This window comes from Mustela putorius, unplaced genomic scaffold, assembly GCF_011764305.1.
Source record: "Mustela putorius furo isolate JIRA1106 unplaced genomic scaffold, ASM1176430v1.1 tig00000813_pilon_pilon_pilon, whole genome shotgun sequence".
In the NCBI taxonomy this organism is placed as follows: Eukaryota; Metazoa; Chordata; class Mammalia; order Carnivora; family Mustelidae; genus Mustela; species Mustela putorius.
Genome location: NW_025421485.1, coordinates 6,920,960 through 6,945,135, shown reverse-complemented (window position 1 = coordinate 6,945,135; position 24,176 = coordinate 6,920,960). Strand labels below are relative to the sequence as shown.

The 24,176-nt window shown below is 47.4% G+C and overlaps 1 long non-coding RNA gene across 1 annotated transcript; it reads right to left on the bottom strand.

The window, feature by feature from the left end:
• Positions 1–22,630, bottom strand: LOC123393318. Its single transcript, XR_006608076.1, has 3 exons — positions 22,414–22,630; positions 20,264–20,373; positions 1–364 (listed from the first exon to the last, which is right to left on the bottom strand). It is a non-coding gene; the product is annotated as an uncharacterized LOC123393318 (long non-coding RNA).
• Positions 22,631–24,176: the final 1,546 nt, after the last annotated feature.

Sequence of the window (24,176 nt, the reverse complement as noted above, 5' to 3'; positions counted from 1 at the left end):
TAACTTTAATTTTTATTTTTTGAGAGAAAGAAAGAGAGAGAGAGAGAGCACACAAGCAGAGCTTGATCTCCGGACCATGAGATCATGACCTGAGCCGGAATTAAGAGTCGGACACTTAACGCGCTGACCCACCCGTGTGCCCCATGAATCATCTTTTTCAGTAGCCACACTTCCCCTTCTTCTCCTTGTGAACTTCCTCGCACAGCGGCGCGGTGCTCCGGAGAGGGCCCTGATGCTGACCCCGTGTGCCAGAAGAGAGGAGCGAAGGGAATGAGCAGGTGACAAGCGGCCTTCAGTTCCTCCAGACCAGAATTCAACCACGGCATTTCATAATTACGAGGATATTCTCACATGTGAGCAGGAACTGGATTTGAAAAAAAAAAAAAAAAAAAGTGCTGAAAATGTATATTGGACATCCAAGGAGAATCTCTGTGGATCCCAAGTTCCACAGAAACGGTCCTACAAAACATCTCTTCCATTCAGGCTTTAGGATGTCGCTGGTTGACACCACTCAGCGGGAACTTAGCCATGTCAAAGGAGCCCCAGCCTCCACAGAGCCGCAGGCCTACCCGTCAGGGGCTCCGGGTCAAGGCGGGGAGTCGGGTTGGTGTCTGAAAGGGGCACTGAGGCGAGCAGCGTGGGTGGGAGTCCACTGCCCCCCTTGTCCCAGGAACAGCTATGCTGGGGCTTACTTTATGTAACAGGTTTGCCAGGGGCATACATTTGGGAAAAACGAGTTTCACAGTTTCATTAACTGGAGGGAAATCTGGCATTCACCGGGCTGGGTAATTTTGTAAGCATTCAAGCTTAAGTCACTCTTACTGGTTTTATCTTAGTGTCTCCTCCAGATAATTTTTTGGCCTTCTTGATAAAGCATCTTAATAAAAGAAAAAAGGGGGGGGGGCTTCTAACTCCATTAGTCACAAAGGATGAGATTTTTAAAAGCATCTTAATGTCCCTTGAGAGGCAAAATCCAAACTGGCGTTGAGTGCTGCCATCCAGAACAGCTACTGCGGGGACACTACGAGATCCTGGAACCCTCTGACCTATGTCAGCACTCGGGTGGAAGATACATTTATCACATTCTAGGGGTTCCTTTCCTAGCTGCATTTACTGGAAATTTCTAGAATGCCTCATTTTTTTAAATAAACAAATTTTAAGCATCTTCTCCCCTGACTTGCCTTATCTTACTAGTAATTCTGACAAACTTCATTTATACAGTTACTCCAGAGCGTATGGAATATATTTGCAGGTTTTCTCTCATTTAACCGTCCTTCTTATCAAAGGAAGTATCAGCCACATCTACCAGTCTTCTCCAAAATTATCTCCTTACGTATGAAAAAAATAAATGAAGAGAAGAGAGAAAACATGGGGACAAATACTAGACTTTTTCCCACTGCAAATTATCTTGCCTAGCCGGCTGTCTGGGAAGTGCTCCAGCTGACCTGGGGTTCTCTTTCATAACAGGGTGTTTCTAAGCCACAGTGCTGGGCAAGCGCATGCGCACGAGAGCTCAGCCACCCCTGTGACTCCCCCAGCACGTTTCTCTACTCGGACATGCATCTAATTTGATGCTAGTCTTGAATGACACCAACGTTTTACAGCAGACTTTTTCAAAGGCACAAGCAACAAAGATAGCAAATTCAGAATGCCTCCTCATATGCACAGCGGCCCCAACACTGTGATAAACTCTCCCGATTTCCCTTTAAGTGGATGCGTAGCTAAGTGGCCAGGCACTCCCAACCGGTTTTCAAAAGTGCTTCCTCCCCAGGACGCTTCCCACACTTGAGGTGACTCACTGGGTTCTTTCTCTGAGACTCCTTCCTGAAAGCCTGAGACTTCTAGCCAGGGAGGTGTGGGGCCTCGTGCTCAGCTGCTGCTGTTCTGCGCAAGGCTCATTGGCTGATCAGCGTAAAACCTGGCTCCCGGCAGCCCACCCTCGACCCAGAGCAAGCCTCCATGGCCCACTGTCCTAGGACTATGTTGAGAACCACTGCGACCCATTGTAGCAACGGTGGATTTTATTTTAACACCATTTACTGAACGCATCCGCTGTGCCAGGCAATGTAGGGCTTGTGTCTTTCAATGCCCACAGCAGTTACAAACCTGGGGACAGCTTTGAGACAGATATTAGCCTCCCTATTTTAAAGACAAGCTAAATGAAGACTGAAGTAACGAAATGTTTTGATCAAGGTCCTGTAGAAAGTAGAACCTGTGTTCCCACTCAGACTTCTATTACTCCAGACCACGGTTCTAGTCTGGTCTTCCTAGACCCTTGGACGCTCATGATAGGGCTCGGTTTGCACTGACATCTAAACCAGGAGAGCGTTCACGAAGGCCCCACTAATTCACGGTTGCTACTGAGCGTGCTTTTGGACTTGGAGCTCTAACAAAATTGTGTATATAGTTCACCCTCCCTTTAAGTAGGAGCGAAAAACCTCCTGTTTGTAGTTTTTTTTCTGGTTATATTTACTTGTTTTACTTTTTTATAGTTATCTGTCTTTTTTATGGGTAGAATTTGCAAATAAATCCTTCACTGAAAAAAACCCTCTTATCATTTTACATTCTCAGATCCTGAAGGCGCTGGTGTCCCAACCCTTCAGGGGGTCGGGAGCGGACTCCGCACGGTCTTACCAGCTGCATCAACCCTCCCCAGATGCTCAGGAGCAGACTTCGGCTCTCAACAATTTACTGTGCCTCCCGTGCAGTCTACCATCTTCATATTTTGAAAGGCTCAGTCCCCCCTACATAAGACCTCCCGGATACTCTATCTGTGTTTCAGATTTGCATTACCGCTCTCCTCATTAATTATAAAGTCCCCACGACACACAGCTCCTGGAAGTCACTGTTTTCTACCTCCGCTTCTTTACAAAGCACCCCCTGGATCCCAAATCCTGTAGTAGTGATTTCCAAATATTAGTGAACAGGTGGTAAATTTAGTAGTTTGCAACCAGATTTTCTCTTTTAATAAAGAGAATATAACAGAGAATAATATGGAAAATATATCAGTGTGCAATCCACGGTGTTAGTTCCCAAGCAGGGCTGTTTTCTTCCCCTGGCAGAGCACTGGCAATGTGTGCAGAGGTTCGTTGTTGGTTGTCGCACCTCGGGGGGGCAGGTGCTGCTGGCATCCAGTGGGTAGAGGCCAGGAGGCTGCCAAATGTCCCCCCGGCACAGGATGGCCCCACAGTTCAAGAATTATCAAGCCTGGTGCTGACAGTGCTGATGGAGCAACCCTGAGCTATTGTCATTTCAAACTTCTATCCTGTCACTGTGTGTGCGTGTATGTGTAAGCATGTGTGAGTGTATGTGTGTGGACTTTGTATGTGTGTGAATGGATGTGTGTGAGCACACATGTGTATGCACGTGTGAGTGTATTTTTGTAGGAGTGTGTGTGTGTGAGTGCACGTGTGTATGCATGTCTGAGTGTATGTGTGTATGCATGTAGGATTATGTGTGTGTGTGAGTGCATGTGTGTTGGTGCACATGTGTACACATGTAAGCGTATGTGTGTAGGAGTGTGTACATGTGTGAGTGCATGTGCGTTAGTGCCTTGTAGGTCTAGGCATGTGGGAGTGTGTACGTGTATATGCATGTGTGAGTGCACACATACTGCTTTTTAAAAAGATTTTATTTCTTTATTTGAGAGACAGAGTGAGAGAAAGAGAATGAGTGAGCAGAGGAAGAGGGAGAATCAGATTCCCTGCTGAGCAGGGAGCCCGACATGGGACTTGATTCCAGAACCCCTCAATTGTGACTTGAGCTGAAGCAGCCGCTTAACTACCTGAGCCACCCAGGTGCCCCTCACATATTGCCTTTGAACGGGAAATAAAAATGAATTCTTATTTTGTGATGAACCGTAAAGGTTTGCCAAACACTATCTCTGAAACACCCACAGATATTCATCTCTGTTGGCAGAACAAAGCTCGTGATGGCCATGGGTGGGGGGGGGAGGAGGAGAATGAACAGGGTTCTGCAAACTGTCCAGGCCTGCATCCCTGGGTGGGGTGGGGAAGGCCACCTACCCTGACTCCTGTGGTTCTTCATCTCCAGAACCGTTTCAAACAGGACCTCCTCATGGGGCTGCTGGTGAGGAAGGAATGAGGCGACACGTAGACATTTGTCCCAGGCCTCAATCAGCACCTCCCAGACAGTAAGTGCTCCAGAAACACTAGCTACTACTGCGAACATCTTTTTGACCCTGGACCTTCAGATCAGAGCTGCTCGTAGGCAAAAGTCAGCAGCCCCAGGGGAAGGGCTAGAACCTGCAGTCAGAATCACCTGGTCTCAAACGCTGCCAGTGACCCCTTCTTTCTTCATCAGTTTGGTCAGCTAACTCCATCTGCGGCTTATTAGTTTCTTCGATAATGAGTTCGCAATAAAAATGCTTACCCTCCCATGGTTTTAGGGATTTTGTGAAGTAAGTCACATGACAAGTAATATACACATAAATCCCATTACTATTAATCCCCAGACCCTTTTTGAGTAGGAAGAACCTAACAAAGGAGCTGTCCCCATCAGGTGTTTAAGAAGTTGATGCATCATCTAGAACTTCTCAGGTGCTAATATATCCTTTCTATGCTAACGTGGAAGCTCCCATCACGACGAGGGATGACGAGGCACAGAACGGAAGGACATGAAGACCAAGGACCCCGTGTCTTGCACGTGGCCGCGCCTTCACGTGTGCAAGGAGAGCAAAGCCCAGCTCCAAATGCGCTTCTCCCTTCACAGATGAGACAGAAAAGAACAGAGCCGGGAGGAAGGACAGAAGGCACCTGGAGCCAGAGCCAGGGACCCTGGCCAGGCCTGGGGCCACCCGCGCCTCTCACCCAACAGGCCTTGAGGGCCTCAGTCATAAATTAAAAGAGCAGACTAAATCGTGTCCAAGTTCCCTCTGAGTTTTTAAAATCCTTATAACCAATGAAAACCTGAGACTGTTTCCGAGAGAGGAGGCTGACAAACGGCGGAATCAGACCCAGAATTCTGGCTGGCCGCTAAAGCCATCCTCCTGCTCACCGCCTATGCACGCCCCACTCAACGGAAGGGCACTTGCCAAACACTTAAGACCCAGGCAAATTTTCACCCTTAAAAAAGATGAATTTGTGTAAGCTCATACTCTGAAAAGAGGGCTCTCAGGCACCATCAACAAAAACCCACCAAGTGTTTCCTGATTTACAGATTGAAGCTTTTGGCCAAGGACCATACATAACCCAACACATTTTGTTTGAACCAAATTATAACAGTGGGTTCTTATCTGTGTCGTTTTACAAAAGCACATTCCTAATTTTTGAGAGAGCAGCTGACTTCATAATAACAATATTGATAAGATTTGAAACAATTGAATTTTGAAATTTTGTCCCTTGTTGTATTGCCTGTGGTTTCCATGATGCCTTGCCTTCTCCAACAGCACACTATGAAATTGCACAAGGCCTGACACTTTCCTATAAGGAAACTCCCCGAGACCCTCTGGAGAAACTCCCCCAGCAGAAAGCAGCTGGCTTGGGAGATTTCAACCTATCTGACAAAACAGCAAGAAGCACATAGACTCAATCCAACTTCAGTAGCACTGATCATCACTCGGGTACTTTAAGTCTTCGAGATGCCCCCCAACAATACAACATAGAGACAGGCTCCGTGCTTGGCCTGCAGACCCCTCCCAGTCCCAGTTCCAAGACCACATGGTCCAGGACCCCCTACCCTAACATGCCAAGCTCTCCCACATCCCTCTGCTTGCAGAGATAGCATTCCTTCTGCCTGGAATATCTTTCCCCTTCTCTGCCTGTGAACGCCTTAGTCCCCACCACTTTCTAAAGGCTCTTCTCCAGACGAACAGCTCCTCACTCACCCCACCGCCCCCAATCAACATCGTGGCTCTCGGCAACCTTTAGGATCTTTCTTGTAAGAGCCACCCTGCCCCGCGACTTTGAATGCACATTTCCGTCTTCTTCACGGAGCTGGGACCTCCAAGAGGGGAGGGACTGTCTGTTCCGTTCCGCACTCTGGCCCCAGGACGAAGCTTCACTGTACTCGAGGCACTAGCTCCTTGCTGTCTTCTGTTAATCAGGAGATCCAAATAGGGCAGTGTTCTCTTGCAGGAGTCTTACAGTCAGTGACTAATAAACACCAACTTTATCAATTAACTATGAGTTTCTAGAGGACAAAAAAATGTTTCGATTATGTGTGTATCTGCCAGCCCTTAGCACAAAGCCTGTCCGATAACAGGCACCTGTTAATACCTGTTAATGTCTGAAGTGACAAAAGGAAGGAAGGCTGAGCGCTGTTATAATCCTGGTTCATCGCTGCTTGGACTTTGTCTACCTTGGCCAAATCTGGCCTTTTACGGACTCCTCGTTAAATAATTAATCAAGGCTTGCTGGTAGCCTGGGAGCTCAACAAACCAGTCAGTCTGGCTTGAGTTACGCTGTAGTTTGTAAAGAATTTTCTTCTGTGCAAACATCACATGTCCCAGGAGTAAACCTCAGGAACTGATGGCCTGGCCTTCTCAAACACCTTGAAGGCATTTGCCTGGGATAATATGATTTTTCCATATAAATTTTGACACCGTAGTGCAATTAAAAATTATCTGCCCCACAAGAAAGGAAAAGCAGTTGAGATAAGTCGGGTTGTCTCAGTCCTTCCTGTGTCAAACCTATGAGACTGGCATCTTTAAAAACTGACTATCAGCTGTAACTTCTGCCTGTACTTTTCTCTTTTTGACTTTAACCAGCAGGGAGGCCTTCGTACTAACATTCATACATCAGCTATTCTCAAACTACAGTCTTGGGACACATATTGTCTGCTTACGTCCGCTCTGTCCGTATTGCCCAGACTGGCCAGATGCAGAGCTGCGGAACGCACTGGGAAAACACTCCTCCAGGAGAGAGGTCAGCAGGCTCTCGCCAAGCGGACTCTTTCAGGCTTCTCCAGCCACACAGGGCACTGTCTCACTGCCTTCTCCTGCCTGGTTTTACCCTTTTAAGGACATTGTTTACAACACTTTGAGAACGTTAAAGGCGTCTTAGCTCATGGTTTGTACAAAACCAGGACAAGGGCTGGAGGGGGCCACAAGCAGCATTTTGCCTTTTTTTTTTTTTTTTTTTTTTAGCGTTTTGCCTATCTTGCTCCAGAATATTTTCCCCTGACAACCAGCTGTCAGGTGAGCATGAGTCCCCTTGCTTCTAAGAGCACTGAGTTTGAACTATCCTTGACAATCTTTACCTGTTTCCTTGTGGAAGACATTGGGAACTGTTAGGTCTCATAAAAACATTTCCTGGGCAGTCCCAGTGCAAAAACAAAATAAGGAGCACTACTGTAAGACGGAACATTGTGTTTTGATCCTCTCTGCATGGGCAGTACAGACCTATGTGCCCCACGTGGGTCATCACAATCCTGCAGGGCACCCAGACCCACTCTCTGTCCACACACTGCGCACTTTGGGGCCCTGCACAATCCTGTCTCATGACCAGAAGCCTGAGGAGCCGAAGACCATGGCCAATTCCACCCAGTTTCCCAGAAGCCTTAGCGAACAGAGCAGTGAGCCCCACACCAGGGCCACCTGCTCAAAGAACCGTCCGCAGCCACTGACCAGCTGCTCTCACCAGGCCTGGCTTCAGGTTTTTTTCCCCACAGAACCGTGTCCAATCAAAGTCTCTGGAATCAAAAACACCTGGGTTCAAATCCTGTTTCCATTGCAACACTGTTTGTGCAATCTTGAACATGTTACTAAATCTCTTTAAACCTCAGTTTCTTGACCCAAACTGTGGTGCTACCGCCTCCCTTGCTGTATTGTTGGGAGGGGCTGGTGAGACCAGGTGGGAAAGGTGTGTACCACCCGGACCAAGAGCACCAGAGCAACTGTTTGTCCCCCTCAACAGCACAGGGAGCACAGGGAGACGAGGCCTGTGGCCTGCCCCACCCTCCGAGGCAGCTGCGTTTATAAATGACGGGTCAAACAATGCGCGTGCAAGACTGGGGAGCACAGGGCATGGGAATGATTAATACTTGCCCAGGAGCAGGGGAAGACTTCACAGGGACCTTTGAGCTAGAATCCTGAGGGAGAAAATAAGCTCTGACCCGATGGAGAGTAGAGAAGTCAGTCCTGGGCAGGAGAGGGCAGCGGGAGCGAAGACAGGGCTGGCGCGGAGAAGCCAGCACCTGCCGGCGGGGCACAGGACCGGAGAGAGGAAGTGCATTCCCCATCGGGCTCCGCGGGCTATAAGCTAAAGAAAATAACCCAAGATGCCTCCCCAGGTTTCTTCCTAAGAGACATGGCAGCTGCCCAAGGAAGGCTATGGCCAAGACCCACTCGTCCTTCTCTAGCTCCTCCCCTTCCACTAGCCACAGGCCTCTTCCCTGTCCCCACGTGGAGCCAGACAGTGAAGTCCGTTCTGCCCAGAGGGCCCGCCACTTGCGTCCAAGATCTGTCTCCCCTTTAGAACAAAATCCCAGGACAGGTCACGTCTGTCTCACCTGTGTCCCACACGTCTAGGACACTCACCTTGTACCCCTGCCTTGCACGTTGAGCTTCAGATGTGTTTATTGAAAATAAATCAAACTGGAGCACCTGAGTGGCTCAGTCGAGCGTCCAACTCTTGATTCCAGCTCAGGTCGTGAGCTCAGGGTGGTGAGATTGAGCCTCACATTGAGCCCCGTGCTGGGTGTGGAGCCTGCTGAAGATTCTCTCTCTCCTTCTCCCTCTGCCCCTCCCCACCCCACCCCCTTCCTCTCTATAAGTAAATAAATCAATTAATCTAATTACAGGTAAGACTCTTACAGCAGAATACTCTGGATTTTCCCATCGAAGGCATTTTAGAGCCTTCGTCTACTGAACTCTGCATTCCTGAAATGTATTAAGAACATTTTTTTTATTCTTTTTTTTTTTTTAAGATTTTATGTATTTGTAAGAGAGAGGGCGCATGAGCAGTGAGAGCAGCAGGGCAGAGGAAGAAACAGACTCTGTGATGAGCAAGGGGCCCCATGCGGCACCCAATCCCATGACCTCAGCCGAAGACAGAAGCTTAACCAATTGAGCCACTCAGGTGCCCCTTAAGAACACTTTCTGTCTAATGCTTCTCTAGGTTCTTTCATAATTATTTCTATATATAGATATATATATATATAGAGAGAGAAATATAAATATCTCTCTCTATACATATATAAGCTCAAGGTAACCTTCATTCCGCATTTTACAGGTGAAAAAAAAAAATCGAGTTCAGATTCATTGTTATGCCCAATGATAGCTAGCTAGTTCAGGGAAGAATGAGTGATATCTTAGCAACTTTTGATTGGACCAACATTTACTTTATTCTAATTAGCACATATAATTGAGAATTTGAATTCCAAAGCAAGTATAAATTCAGACTTTTCCCCCTATTTTCCCATCCACAGGTTGGTCTATTTCTGTGCCCCACCTCAGACACGCAAACACACACACACACACACACAGAGGATTCAAAATAGTAAAGATATGTCCAACGAAGACTGGTTGGTTCCTTTTGTTACGAGGAAGCAGAAGGAAAGGGAAGATAATATGCCAGGGTTTGTCCTCTGTCACAGACACGAGGAATAGACCCATCCGTGCTAATAACGCCTAATGCAGTTCATTTCCTGCTTCTAGAGGCCCCAGGGAGAAAATGGACTCCCCCTAGGCCTGAGGCTCCCATTTCTGTCCTCAACCTTTAACGCTTCTGTCATTCCTAACACTCCCCCTGGAACTGTTGTGATCTTAGACATTTTCCAATTACAGAACCCTGTACAGAACTGTGACCCCTCAAGTCCATTGGGACCAGCCACCCTTTGGTGTTCCGAACTGCCCAGTGGGGCAGAGGGCAGGCGCCAATTTCTAATTCTCAGTTTTGCCTGAAATTCTGTGTGCAAACTCTTTAAGACCCCTGCCCTAACCTGAGCGGAGACAGTAAGGCCCTTGGCTCACTCCCAAAGCCAAGGGTGTCTGTGGTACGAGGGGACGCGGGGCATGGATTATTAATAGCACTTCTCTGCGGGGCCATACATCGTAATAAATGCCGCTGTCATCTGTTTACCCGCACCAGACAGTAACCAACGCTCAGATAAATGAAGTTGGCGCCTGCAAGATTTATGATACACTTCTGTGCTTAGCACTGTTTAATCAGGAAGTTAACGTGTTACGGTGTAGAATCCTTTACAAGCATGTACAAACAGAGAGCCACCATTAGCGCTCTGCCAGGCCCAGGGGGTCAAACAGCCCCAGCGACTCCCGAAATACAGCAAGGGGTGTGCACAGGGAGCCTCTTGCTGGCTGGCGGTCTGCGTTAGCAAACAGCATTGGGGTTCCTTTTTTTCTCCCTTTCTATGTTTTTGGTTTTTTTTTTTTTTTTTTTCTGAGTGTTTTTTTCCTTTGTGTTTATTTTTTTTCCTTTTTAAGGTTCTCATTTTTGAAGGGGCAAGCTGATAAGCAAGGCCCGTGACCCTGTCTCTAGACCACCCTCTGACCCTCCCCACCCCACCGCTGAGAGCGAGGAATCAGAGAAGGTAAATTGGGGTCAGGAGGGGTGGTGGAGGCCGGTGTCGGAGCCTGAAGTGTTTGGACAAGGCCAGCAAGCATGTGGGGGAATCAGCATGAGACATCACACCTGGAGGAGGAGACCCGGACTCCAGCCCCAGTGCCATAAGCCCGGCTCCACGAAGTCTAGCCAACATCTGGAGCGGATATCAGGAGACACAGGCGGCCCTCGCTGGCGCGCCGCTCTACCTTTGTACTTTTTGTTGCAAATTGAAAAGCAAAACAGACATCAAGGATATATTTATATAACTGTCTTCAAGTTGCATTTCTACTCCCATCTGCTGCACATGATAAGTTTCAAGTGTTTTCTAATAAAAAAAAAAAAAAAAAACCTGGGAGGGCGGGTAGAGCAGAAATGAGGACTGGGTGTGCACGTGTGTGCCCGAAGGCTGCTCCTTATTTGGTGTTGAGACGATCGTTTTCAGGCGTCATTTAAAAGGAGAAGTTAAAACATGCAGTGTCGAAGGTATCACTGCTTTAAGGTGTTCTGATATCTTCCATGCCACACGTATTCACGAATTTGCTTTAAGTCACTTTAAAGGGGAGAAAAAAAAGACTCTATTTCCTAAATTCTTACACCCATGGCTTGGGTGGAGAATGTTGGGGGGAAAGAAGCACATATTTTTGTTGTTAAGTCTTTGGAGGAAAGAGAAATGTGGAGGCGTGAGATGGTGGGGCAAGATATTTAGGGAAAAAACACAGCATCAGATAGAAATACATCAGCAGATCCAAGATAATTTGGGTTTGTCTATGTTTAGGTAAATATGTGAATCCAGATGTGACTGTGGATTATTCATGAACGAACCTGAAGCCCTTCATCAGCCAGGTTCATCGCAGAGCCGGACCGTTCCGTCACCAGCCAGGACGGAAGCCAGCCTTTCTTTTTTTATTTTTCCACCAGTGGGGAATGGGAGGGAAGATCTAAGACAGGGGGATTCTCTAACTCTTCTTATACCACCGGACCATGCTTAACCATGAAAAGCAGGGTAGTAAATCACAAGACAGGGACCCTGGTAATTTAGGACTTACTGAAACAAACACAGCCAAAGTCCGGTGTTCTCCACATCTCAATCAGCCAAACACTCTTCTCAGTCTGTCGCTCTGAAGAAGCAAACACTTCAGAGGAAAGGCAGACTGTCCGGCTATCAGCTGTGCCCCAATCTCTCTTTCTTCTGGGGGTTTATTCTATGTCCAGGTGAAGACGAGCACCTGCTCATCAGGAAGTGCCCCACGACAGCCCTGGGCAGAAATGTGCACTTTCAGCAGCTCTTCATAAATGACAGACATTGTCACTCTTGTCTGTCACCCGGTAACACGTGCATGTCGCACGCGGCCTCTGACCCCGGCCTAGGTCAGCCCCTCACGCTCTCCCACTGGGGCTGCAGCCTCGGCGCCCCTGCCATCCGTGTTCTTCCTACGTGCACTACCCAGTGACGAGCCTTGTCACAGCATGCTAAAGCTCTCTGTTATCTTGGCTTCACCTGGAGCTGCCTGTCAACAGGCAGAAGGACGCGGACAGTGTTTGCTGAATGCCTACTATGCACCTCATTCTAGGTCATGAGTTTAATCTTTGGGCTACATTTCTCTCCTCCTGGGAATATGCAAGGAATTCCTGGGTGCTGACCCTTATTATAGGTTTTTTCTTTTTCTTTTTTTTTAACATAAATTCCATTAATTACCATATGTAGCATTAGTTTCCGAGGTGGAGGCCCGGGATTCATCAGTCTTCTATAACACACAGTGCTCATCACAACACATGCCCCCTTAATGTCCACCACCCAGTGACCCTGTCTCCTCACCCACCTCCCCTCCAGCAACCCTCAGTTGGTTTCCTATGGTTAGGAGTCTCTTGGGGCGCCTGCGTGGCTCATTTGGTTGGGCTGCTGCCTTCAGCTCAGGTCAGTATCTTGGGGTCCTGGGACCAAGCTCCACATCAGGCTCTCTGCTTCTCCCTTTCCCTCTGTGATCTCTTATTGCTTTCTCTCTCCCAAATAAATAAATAAAATCTTCAAGAAAAAAAAAAAAAAGTCTCTTATGTTTTGTCTTCCTCTCTGGTTTCGTCTTCTTTTATTTTTCCTTCCCTTCCCTTAAGATCTTCTGTTTTGTTTGTTAAATTCCACTTACTGCGCTTGCTCCTCTGCATTTCTTCGAGTTCATTTCCATATGTAACCTTAGGCATAAAACCTTCCCACAAGGCTAAAGATGACAGGCACAATGAAGACAACAATTTGCAGGGTCACTGTCTGTCCTCACGGTGGGCGACGCTAAGACGCACACCTGCCGCACTTATTCCGGCTAAGGAACGGTTACTCTCAGGCCACATGTGGTATTTTGCTGAGATGATGCACGCCCTCACTAAAATTACACGGCTACTTTTCTTTGAGATGCCATGGAATTCTATTTCCACTCTTCTCACTATGAAGTGAAAAGAAATGCCCAAAGTCATAAAACCGGACTTGATATTTCCTTTTCCCACGAAGGTACAAACCAACAGCATAAGGAAGTGGACAGGTTTGCAGGGTCAGTCGAAGCCCCAGGTCTCTGAAGCCCCGCCCCTGCGCACCCCCCTCCAGAGGCACCGAGGCCAGCCGGGCTGGGCAGACACCTGTGGCAGGGACAGCACAGGACCTCTCTGTTCCGGCCCAGGCGATGAAACAGAAAACCCAGCGGGAGACTCTGTGTTCACTTCCTTAAGCTCTGCTTCTTCAAACAGAAGGGAAAGTGCACGGTGTTCCCTTTGCCGGCAGCGAAAGCAGACCCCACACGAAGACCTCCGGACCGTGCATGCTGTGCCTCGGTTCTCTCCTCTGAAACATGGGGGTAAGAGCAGCACGGCCTTTCTGGATTTCTGGTGAGGATTCAAGGGGACAGAACCCATGGGCACTGGGACAGCACCTGACACTTCGGGGTTATCCAGGACATGGGGGCTGTGAGCAGGACGGGTGACGGTTACCTTCAGCATCTCTGGGGCCTCTGATGGGAAGTCGAGCAAGGAGGTAGCTCTGACCCGAGGGCTGACTCGCACAGACCAGGAGATGCTGCTCAAATGCTCGCCCACTGCTCACCCACTGCTCACCCCAGAAGCAAACACGAGGCAAAATCCAAACCCCACCCATAACTACCGTGATTTTCCACTGAGTCTATACATCATTTTAAGAACCACTTTTGTTTTAGGAGAACAAAAATTGTTAATGTTGGAGAAACAGATAAAAACAACTCCTATGATTCCGAAATCTGAAAAGAACTAAGTCTCTATATTTATAAGAAGCACGTATATGGGGCGCCTGGGGGGCTCAGTGGGTTGAGCCTCTGCCTTCAGCTCAGGTCATGGTCCCAGGGTCCTGGGATCGAGCCCCGCATCGGGCTCTCTGCTCAGCAGTGAGACTGCTTCCCCCTCTCCCTCTGCCTGCTGCTCTGCCTACTTGTGATCTCTGTCTGTCAAATAAAATCTTTTTTTTTTAAAAAAAGCAAGTATATGTATTTATAGTAAAATAAAAATATATTAAATATATGCATATTTATGCGCACACACACACACACACACACACACACACACGGCATTTTTACCTTTTTGGCCCCAGCTCTATCATATTTTCGGTGCCCTGTTAGTTGTAGAAAGCGTTACAATTACATCAAATTTTATATCTTAAATCATTTTCCCCAAGGTTCAACAGACATATTGCTATTTGGCCATGAACTCTCTGGTTGTCTCTCACTGGCAAAATTTCCAGCTTTGCTCAATTTCCAAAAGAATGTTGTGAAGCGTTTGGACTCTTACTTAAACCATGTTTGTCCAAAGAGGTCAGCATGAAGCCTAAAAAGATTTCTGACCCAGCAAACAGCAACCGTGTCTCCGTCGTTCTGAGATAGTCATGGAAAATTACAACACAGATGTTAATACTGGGCTTTTCTGCCGGCGCCCAATGCCCATGAAGCAACAGAACAAAACCAGAACAAGAAAGTAAGAAATCAAAAGGCTTACACGGCCAAAGAGGCAAGAAGACAGTTTTGTTGTGGTGCCGATAAGCGGCAGCGGGAGGAAAAGTCCGGGCATGCAGGGCACCCCCGAGCCCGCCCTCTGCCAGCCCCCAGCTGTGGGACAGTGAGAAAGTCACTTGACTACTCTCTGCCTCTGCCTCTTTACCTGTAAAATGGGAATAAAAATACTAACTGTTGGGGCACCTGGGTGGCTCAGTCAGTGAGGTATCAGTCTTTGGTTCAGGTCATGATCCTGGGGTCCTGGGATAGAGCCCCTAGTCCGGAGTTCTGGTCAGCAGGGAGCCTGCTTCTCCCTCTGCGTGTTGCTCCCCTGCTGGTGCTCTGTCTCTCTCTTTCTCTCTCTCTCTGTGTCAAATAAATAAGTCAAATCTTAAAAAAGAAAAAAAAAGTAACTGTTTTAGAGTCTTGCTCTAAGGATTAAATGATTTAATGTATATTAAATGCTTAGTGCAGGGCCTGGCATAACATGTGTCTAATACATTTTTGCAAATAAAATAAAAACTGAAAAGAATTGTTTCCAGCACTCACCAGGTTAAGATGCAGAACTAATGGCGGTGTGACGACGGCTGCCAGGGCTGGGGAAAGGCATGAGCAGTGACTGCTCAGTGGGGACAGGGTGTCTGTTCAGGGTGTGAAGAATGTCTTGGAACTAAACAGAGGTGGTGGTCTCACAGCATGGTGAATGTACTAAATCATCTATAGCTAATTTTATGTTACCTTAGAGACATATTTTTATGTTATGTTATATAAACATAAAACATAATTTTATGTTACCTTAGAGAGGAAGTCCTACACTCAAGCATGACCCTAAACAGGCCAAAAGGTCAAAGCCAGTGGCCTGGCCTCTGTGGGCCATTCCTCAGGGCCTCTACCAGCCTGGAGCTGGCAAGGAGCCTTGCCAGGCCAATTCAATGCTTTTGTGTGTGCTGCAACCCACTTGGGTCCCCCCAGAGTCATAAAATATTGAGTTTAGAGAACACACACTCAAGATCTGGCCTCTCTGCCTGTCTAGGACTCAGGACAAATGGTTACTTCCTTAATGTCCTTCAGAGGTCTAAGAACGGAATTCCTAAAGGTCCTTTCCTTAGGGAATGGGTTCTTCATATTCAAATTAAGTAACTTAGAGCTCCTGGTGCTGTTAATAGAAGGCAGAAGAACCACTGTTGCCTACTAAGGCCCAGAGAAGCAGTGGAGGCCTCCCCTGTCTCCAGCCAACCAGGTCAGCATTTTTCAAAGGGAGAAGGGTGTAGCAGCCGATCCCGGCATACGTGCGGATGACAGGGCCGCTCCCAGGGCTTGGGAACGGGGCACAGATCCAACAAGCAACCAGGGCAGGCTTGCAAGTGCACTTTACGGCCCAGAGCCCCTAGCAACACCTTCGAACAGCATGTGCCTTTCAGCTGACTTTCCAGAGCCCCACCCTCAAGGCTCCAGGCCTGCTCAGCTCTGGTCCCTCGCCACAACGCTGGCTAGGGCAAGGCTTCTCTGGCTGGGCTACGGGGCCAAGCAGCAACGGGAGCCAGCAGATGTCTCCACGTGCCAGAGACGGTCGTGAAAGCACCCTTCTCTCATTTCTAAGCTCCAGTCAGAGGTGCTCACTTTATACGGGGCCCTTCCCCCAAATCGTCTTCATCGTTAACACTCTTGCTCCGTAAACATTGGCTGAGGACCATCTTCACATCAGGCACTCGTGTGCTAGGACTTAGACGTAAAAACGATTTGAAAGTGATCATTACCCAGTTTGGAGGGGAGGAGCTGTGTAAAAAGGTGTGTTTCTAATACAGGGTGACAAGTATGTTGATGGAGCTTCCGCAGGCCACAGAGGATGGTGCTCCCAATTCTGTCGGGGCAACGGCATCGGGAAAAGTGGGGTCGCACCATCCTGAGATGTGGTAGAAAGAAAATAAACAAGAAAGGTTTCCACCAGAGGTGACCCACCATATCGTATGACTTGGAAAGGATACGTTTTAGAATATTTACATTATTTTCTCATTACCGAATCTTGCAAATCTTTTAAATGGACTTAAATCACTCATGGAAAAGAGAATAAAGAGGAAGTAAGAGGGCAGAGGAGGAAACTCTGCCAACTTCTCCCATCTCAAGCACAGGGCACAGCACGCAGAGAGGTGTGGGAGTGACCCTGCTCTGAGTACAAGGGACCTGCATAGGGATAGGAAATTCACTGTAAGAATCCAAAAAGTTTCAGGCCCATTAACGGCTAAGACACTGAGACTGTGTGTGTGCTTGTGTGTGCATGTGCCTGTGCCTGTGCGTGTGTGTGTGTGTGTGTGTGTGTAAATGGAATTGACTTGGACTCACATGGTGGAGTCCTTCCAAAATAGCTCTTCTCAGCCTATTTTACATATGGTTCTAGAAACTATGTTCTGAAAGCAGCAAAGTCACCAGGGTAAAAAAGGAGTCTAAAATGAAGCCACTGTAAGATGACCGAGGGAACTGATGTGTCTTGGATGCAGAAGAGAACACCTCCAGAAGCACGTGGCTCACCCCCGACCTCCACCCAAAGTGCCAAATAAACATTTCACCCCACTGGTGAGAGCAGATCATGACAGGGAAAGCCTCTTGGGAGGTTCAGCTATGTGTCCATCGGAGGTGAAGGGAGAGGAAGGGCCCATCCTCCGCCCACCAGAGAAAGGAGCTGGACCCTATGCAAAGTTGAACCCGTGTCTGAGACCACCTTTACTTCTGGGGGCCGCGGTTCCCACTCATCTAACAGGACATTCAACAACCTCCAATTTCACCGGGAGTGAAAGAGGAGCACCAAAAACACTGTTTTCAGATGACGGTGCCTGCTTCTTTCTGAAGGGGTCTCTCGTCAATGGGAACAGATCCCTCGCTGCTGGAAGGCAGCCCACGATGACAGGGGCGTCTGCAGATGCTTTATTCAAATTCCATGAAGGTTTAGAAACCTTTAAAACACGTTGGTCGGGTGGAAAGTCTGTCTCCCCCCCCACACACACTTCAAACAAATTTTCAAATGATCTGAAGTCTGAACAGAAATCTTACTCCAGCTGCCCATATATCTCTCTGATAAAATTTCCTGCCCCTCTCAAAATGCCCTACAGAGCAGACCATGGAAAAAGTTCTTGCTTCAGAAGAACAATTGTCTGCTGTAGAAATAAAGTAATGCCATTCCTATGAAATCTATAAACTCGAAACAGGGACAGAACTAGTGGTTGCCAATAACTTTAACTTCATTTATCTATATTTGGCAAAAATTGTGCTGCAGCTGGAGATGAAATGCTGAGCAAATCACTACAGAGACGTGAGCTCCAAACAGCAATTACTAAGCTGTGCTGCCTCGTGTAAGATTTCACTTTTGTTTATTATATTTAAAGCAATGCTCTAAGTCCGTACAGTACAGACGGCATTGTCTCCAGCAATAGTTGCTCGTGGGGGCATCTCCCCCTCGCTGTCTGTCCACAAAGGTGCTCTCAGGGAGGCAGAAGGTCTCTCTTGTGGCCACGTGAGCAGAACCGAGATGGCAGCCCTACCACCAAATGCACCTCTCTTTTGTTCATAATTAGAAGAAACTATTCTTGTGTTCGACTCAAACTTGGCTTATCACATACTGTGCACAACTCTGATGATGCCTCTTTTTTTATCAGTGCAGATATTGATAATTATAATTGGCAGGCTGGGGAAGAAGGATATAAATATCCATCAGCTGCCACAGAGCAGAGAAGTGGGGGGTTGGGGGGGGGAGGTGGCAACCTACACGTCGGAAAGGGGCTGACGGGGGAAGATGGATCCTCACAGCCATTGTCTACCAGCCAACATCTGGTTCTTATAGTGGGTGATGATTTTCATAGAATCACAGAAATTAGAGATAGAAAAGACCTATTAGGTCATCTAGCACAGCTCTCTGCCAGTATAGAATTGTTCTCTGTAAGAAAGACTACCTCTTTGTTCTCACAAAAAGCTCTGATACTCTCGAATGGCTTCCCAACAGAGGATGGCTTTAAGTGGACTCCAGAGGTAAAGGAGTTGAAAAATTATTAAAAACCTAACTCTGTGCAACAATAGCCTTTTATGTGTTTATAAGACACAGCAAGATGGAATGCTAGCGATTTATAGAACCTCGGACAAATTCCACCGGATTGTTCCAGTTCGATTAAGAGGAAACTTCGATTTAAAAAAAAAAAAAGGAAGAAAGAAGAGGAAGAAAGAGCAGGCCAGGCCGTTATTGAAGTTACTCTTAATCCAGTCTTAAAATTACTTCCAAAAGTTGGATTCTTTGAAATTAAACATACTTTTTTTAGTGAAAAGTATTTAATTTTGTCATGTAATGACATTCTTCCTAATCTTCTGACTTACCAAATAAATTAACATCTATTTTTGAAGCAAATAGCTCACCTGATGTGTCCAATACTACTTTTTCTCTCCAAAATATTACTTACAGAGATGTGCCTGATCTTGCCCCTTATCTGTCCTGGTTTATTAACAAAGGCACTGAACTTTGTATTGACTTGATTTCTAGTTCTGATTCATGCTCCTTACTTGGGTAGATCTCCACCTTGAGAAAACCTCCAATTCTTGGACTCTAACCTAAACTTTCTACTCAGTATGAGCTGGACCTAATTAAGTTTGCTATCACTGGCCCCTTCTCTTGCCTTAGGCAATAACTTCAGACATGTTCATGATATTGTGCTCACCAGATATGACACAATAAATACCAACTCAAAAAGTGGGATTTAGCCTACTAGAGGGATGTGGCTCAAAATGGCAAGGAAAAGAAAATGTGCCCTGGATCAAGTCAGAAACGCTAGCTAGTAGGAATGCAAATTTATTAATTTAACTCCTTTCGTCCATTGACTATCATCATCCCACATTAAGTGAATGAGTCACACCAGCATCTGAAGTATTTCATGAAACAAATGAAGCATTTCTTTGCAGTTTCCCAAAGGAACAGCTTTCTTCATACAGTTAAGTGATCTTTTGTTTGAGGGCATGGTGATAAGACAAGAATTTTTGGTATTGTTAGTTATTGTTATTACCATCATCAGAAAGAATTTAATTGGAATCTATTTGATATGTGACAGACAAAGGCAGTTAAATGGTCATAGTTATTCTACAGTAAATAGTTTTTGAGAACTTATTATACACAAAGCACCGTGCTGGAGGAGGGCATAGAAAGTTGAGTAGGACACAGCCTCGGTCTGTGAGAAGATAATATGATGAGAGACCGAGACAAGCGCCTGCTCACGATCCAGTGTGACAAGAGAGGCACATACAAAGCAAGAAGGAAGAACAGAGGAAGGAGCCGGCAGCTTAGCCTTGCCTTCCAGAAACCCACACACTAGCGAGGGCGACCGTGATGTGCACATATGGGCAAACAGCCTACAGACTGCAGATACAGAATATGTACAGTCTTCAACGAGTGCTTCCAGAGCCAAAACCCAGAGGGGCAGGTTGTAGATCAGAAACATATTCCTGTTTTGCCTTAACTCGGGAGGGATCTTAAGTCGGGACACAAACCAGAAATCCAGAGAACCGGGTCCCATCTGCTCGGCCACACGCCCCCGCGTCCCTTTGTGCAGGTCACTCGTGTCTTCACCCACTATAATTTTTTTAGTAAACACTTTTATTTTGTAGATCAGTGTTGCATCCCAGCAAGACCGAGAGGAAGGCGCAGAGCTTTCCCACGCGCCCGCTGCCCTACACACACACAGACTGCCTCCATCAACGTCCCCACCCGAGCAGCACCTTAGTCTCACTCGACGAACACAGCTTCTTCCAACACGGGCACAGAAGTGTCTCCTCCGTCCTGAGGGCCACGTTAGACGGCATTCCAGAGAGAGCAAGGGTTTCTGCTTCTAAGAGAGTCAGTCAAAAGGTAAAGTCACCTGTCAAGTTCCAAAAGGATTTTCCACCCAAAATCAATTTGGACCCAGTGTTTATTCTACCCTTTATTCTCTGTGGAAAATGCAATCTACCTTGAGGAATTCTGAAGCACACCCTAACAGCAGTTCCTTGTTCAGAACTTCCAGCTTCACTGGCTGGCAAATAATGCTTCCTGATTTTTCCTGATGTTTCCTTCTTGGTTTTTCAGGATGGAAACCTCAACTCATTCTCTTTTTAATGGTAAATTATTGCAAGGGTACCAAACAGATCTGATCCAAGTGGAGAATGAGCAAAACTGAACCCTGGCTGAGGTTACAGAGACAATGTCCTACCATCCTGAAGGCAAGAACCTGGAAACGTAGCCGTTCTGAAACTGCCTTCTGGAGTTATTTCACTCTTTTCTTGTCCTGTTTCTTGGGCTTATGTTATTTTCCCAATGGACTTTGAATTTCAAGACGGCAAGAACCATGTCTGACTCATGCTTCCGACACCTTCTAAACCCCAGCAACTTGTACAGTTCTGGAAAATGCCGCTAAGTACTGAGGGGTGACTGCCCTGATCCAGCTGCACGCCCACTGTCAATCCTGCAGGTTAGGCGCTTGTGAACAGTGTGGCCCATCACTAAGGGGCAGATGCCAGACAACTCGTCCATAATGCAACTGGACCAACAGTCTAGATTTATCTTAGCAGCACCACTCTCTAAGTAACAGAGAATACCAGCCACAAACAGATGACTGGACCATATCTGAAGACATATGCAAGCCCTCTGGAACCATTCTGATGCTTAGACTGTAAGGAGTTGGGCGGCCTCACCTGAAAAGCCATGGCCCCGGGGACAAGTAACATAAGATCTCAAGCTCTCAGTGGCTTCGTCTCTATAATGCATAAGATGAATAGTGATATCCGAGGGTCCTTTTAGATCTGAAATTCTTTGGTTACATTTCTGTCAAGAATCACTAAACCCTGATTGATTAGATTGAATGAGCTGAAAAGCAAAGGTTTACAGTCCAATTCATTTCTATAAAAACGAACTGCCTGCAGAACACCACGCTGGGTATTAGAGGAGCTGTGAGAGAGAGTGTGGCAAGCTTCTGTCTCGAAGAAATGGGATTCCTACTCTGAATGGTGGCATGAACTATCTAAAAACTCAGTACAGGGTGTGGGCTGGAGCAAAAGCAGTTCTCCAGCCACCGCGCTGCCGCTTTCTCAGGATGGACGTGACCGTGCGTCACTGCGCAAGGGCTTGGAACGGAGGGTCTTGCAGAACCAGAGGGAAGGTCTGGTCAGCTCAGTCCTTCCCTCCCCTGCGCTCGTGTTGCCCTGGCACGGATCTCCGCTCCAGCAAGGCTGATACTTCGAATTGCTGTTGAAGTAGGAATCTCTCTCCCCGGGCTCTGGGTTTTCCAAGAGGTCAGGTGGGCCTCGCTTCCTCGTTAATGCCACTAGTCCCCGCCACCACCCCTCAGGGACAAAGAGACCCCCTGCAGCCCACCAAACAGCCCCGCACGTCCTGCACGCCCCACAAGGCCTGGCTCAGGTGCTGCGTCTTTCTAGGAGACTTTCGCGCCCCCACGCCCGCCCCCGCCTTCTCCTGGAACTGCCATTTACCCACAGAACCTCCCTTGCTTCTGGTCAGCTCAGTCCTTCCCTCCCCTGCGCTCGTGTTGCCCTGGCACGGATCTCCGCTCCAGCAAGGCTGATACTTCGAATTGCTGTTGAAGTAGGAATCTCTCTCCCCGGGCTCTGGGTTTTCCAAGGACGGGAAGCTGCCTTTCTAATTAACCTGTACCCGTGCCAATCTTACCATCGACGGGTACATAAAGCTGCTATGAAAACATTTTCTCTTGACCTGAACCAGATTCATTTATAGCTCTGCCTTTTGGAACCCTAGTACTGAGAGAGAATCAGCTTCCCAATTCAAAAGCCAGTCTCACGTTTGGGAGGCTGACCTTACATAACCCTAAACTGACCACTTCTTACAGCACTAGACGGACCTAAATAAAGGCACTAACCTTGAGCAGCAGGTTAAGGTGTCTGAGAGTCAGGACACAATTAGGACACCTCCTTTTCTCTTTTTCTCCTCCCTGTATTTCAGTTGCCAGAATGCATGCCTGTTCTCCACTGGACTGTCCTGTTCCTGCGGTAAGGCCTGTGCCTTCCTCAACCCCATGTCCCGCCCAATGCACGCCGCACCCCGCCCCCCACGCCACCACAGAGTGCGCATGCAGATCGCATTAGGACTAGATTTTATGTAATTGCTAGCATGTTGACCTCTTCCTCTGTTCCAGGCACCACTCCGTGACCTTCATGTGTAATACCACATTTACTCCTCCAAACCACCAGCTAATGAGGAAGTGTAGTAGTACAGTAGTCAGGCTTCTCCAGAGAGACAGAACCAACAGTATATGTGTATGTATAATAATATCCCGCACGATCTATCAGAGAGAGAGAGAGAGACGTATTTTAAGGAACTAGCTCATGTAATTATAGGGGCTGGCAAGTCCAAAATCGGTGGGTAGACGAGCAGGCTGGGGACTTGGGGAGCCGCTGACACTGTAGGTTCGGTCTGAAGGCCATCTGGGGCAGAACTCCTTTTGCCCTGGGGAGATCCGTCTTTCTATCGAGGCCCCCCCACATTAGAGAGCTGTTTGTTTCTCTCAAAGTCAACGGATTGAAATGTGAATCTCATCTGGAAAAGACTTCCAGTATCTGGGCACCAGGGCCGAGCCCAGCTACTGCATAAAATTAACCTGCACAAGAAGGTACCATCATTACCTGCGCTCTCTGGAAGAGAAAAGGAAAGTGCAGATTGTTTTAGGAACTAGTCCCAAGTCACACGGGGACATGCAGCACGAACGAAATTTGAACCAGTCATCCCAAGAGCTTAGTATCATAAGCCCTGAACTTAAGCCCTGAACCACAGCATGGTCTTCAGCATCTCGCCACGAGCTATATATATAAAGGAACACATGGACACGCACCTCCCCTTTCTGATACCATCAAAGGGATAATGTCCTGAGTCAATGTAGCACTGATCCAGAAACATATTCCAGAACAGGATCCAAGAGGATGACTGACTGCATGCTTAGTGTGGTCCCATGATTCCAACCCCAACAACCCGAACCAAGTCAGCAGGCCCTGGATGCCACACAGAGAGGCATGACCCCTGGAGGCTCATGGTTCATCGCCTGTTTTTGCTTTTGCCTTTGTTTCTGGTGAGTGTGCGTGTGTGTCTGTGTGTGTGTGTGTCCACACACACATACACCTGCCCATGCATGACTCTGAAGAAATCCATTGTGAGCTCCCCAGGGACACCAATGACAGATTTCTCTAGTTCATCATCTATTACTATTTTCCGCTGCATAGGACTGAATCCTAAAAGATTCCTGCACTTGTCCCAAACCTCCAAAATAGTGTCGATTCACAGTCATGGTTAAAAGCAAGGATTCTGGATTTTTAAAAACTGGACAAGAATCCCACCTCTGTCACTTATTAGCTAAATACCCTCGGACAGGTCACTTAATCTCCCCAAGTTCTGGCCCAATCTATACGATGGGTTCCATCAGGACGTCCACCTAGGAGGTCACTGAGGGGACTCAGGAGCAATGAGGAACGTGAGGAACACAGCCCGGGGCCTCGCACAGGGGCACGCTCAGTGGGAGGTGGCTATTATTTTGTAGGATGATTAATGCTTTATCATCAAATTTCCTTACTAAAAATCCTTTAATAGGGAAAAAAAAAAGTACCTGACAAAGCAATTTCCTCATTAAGACTT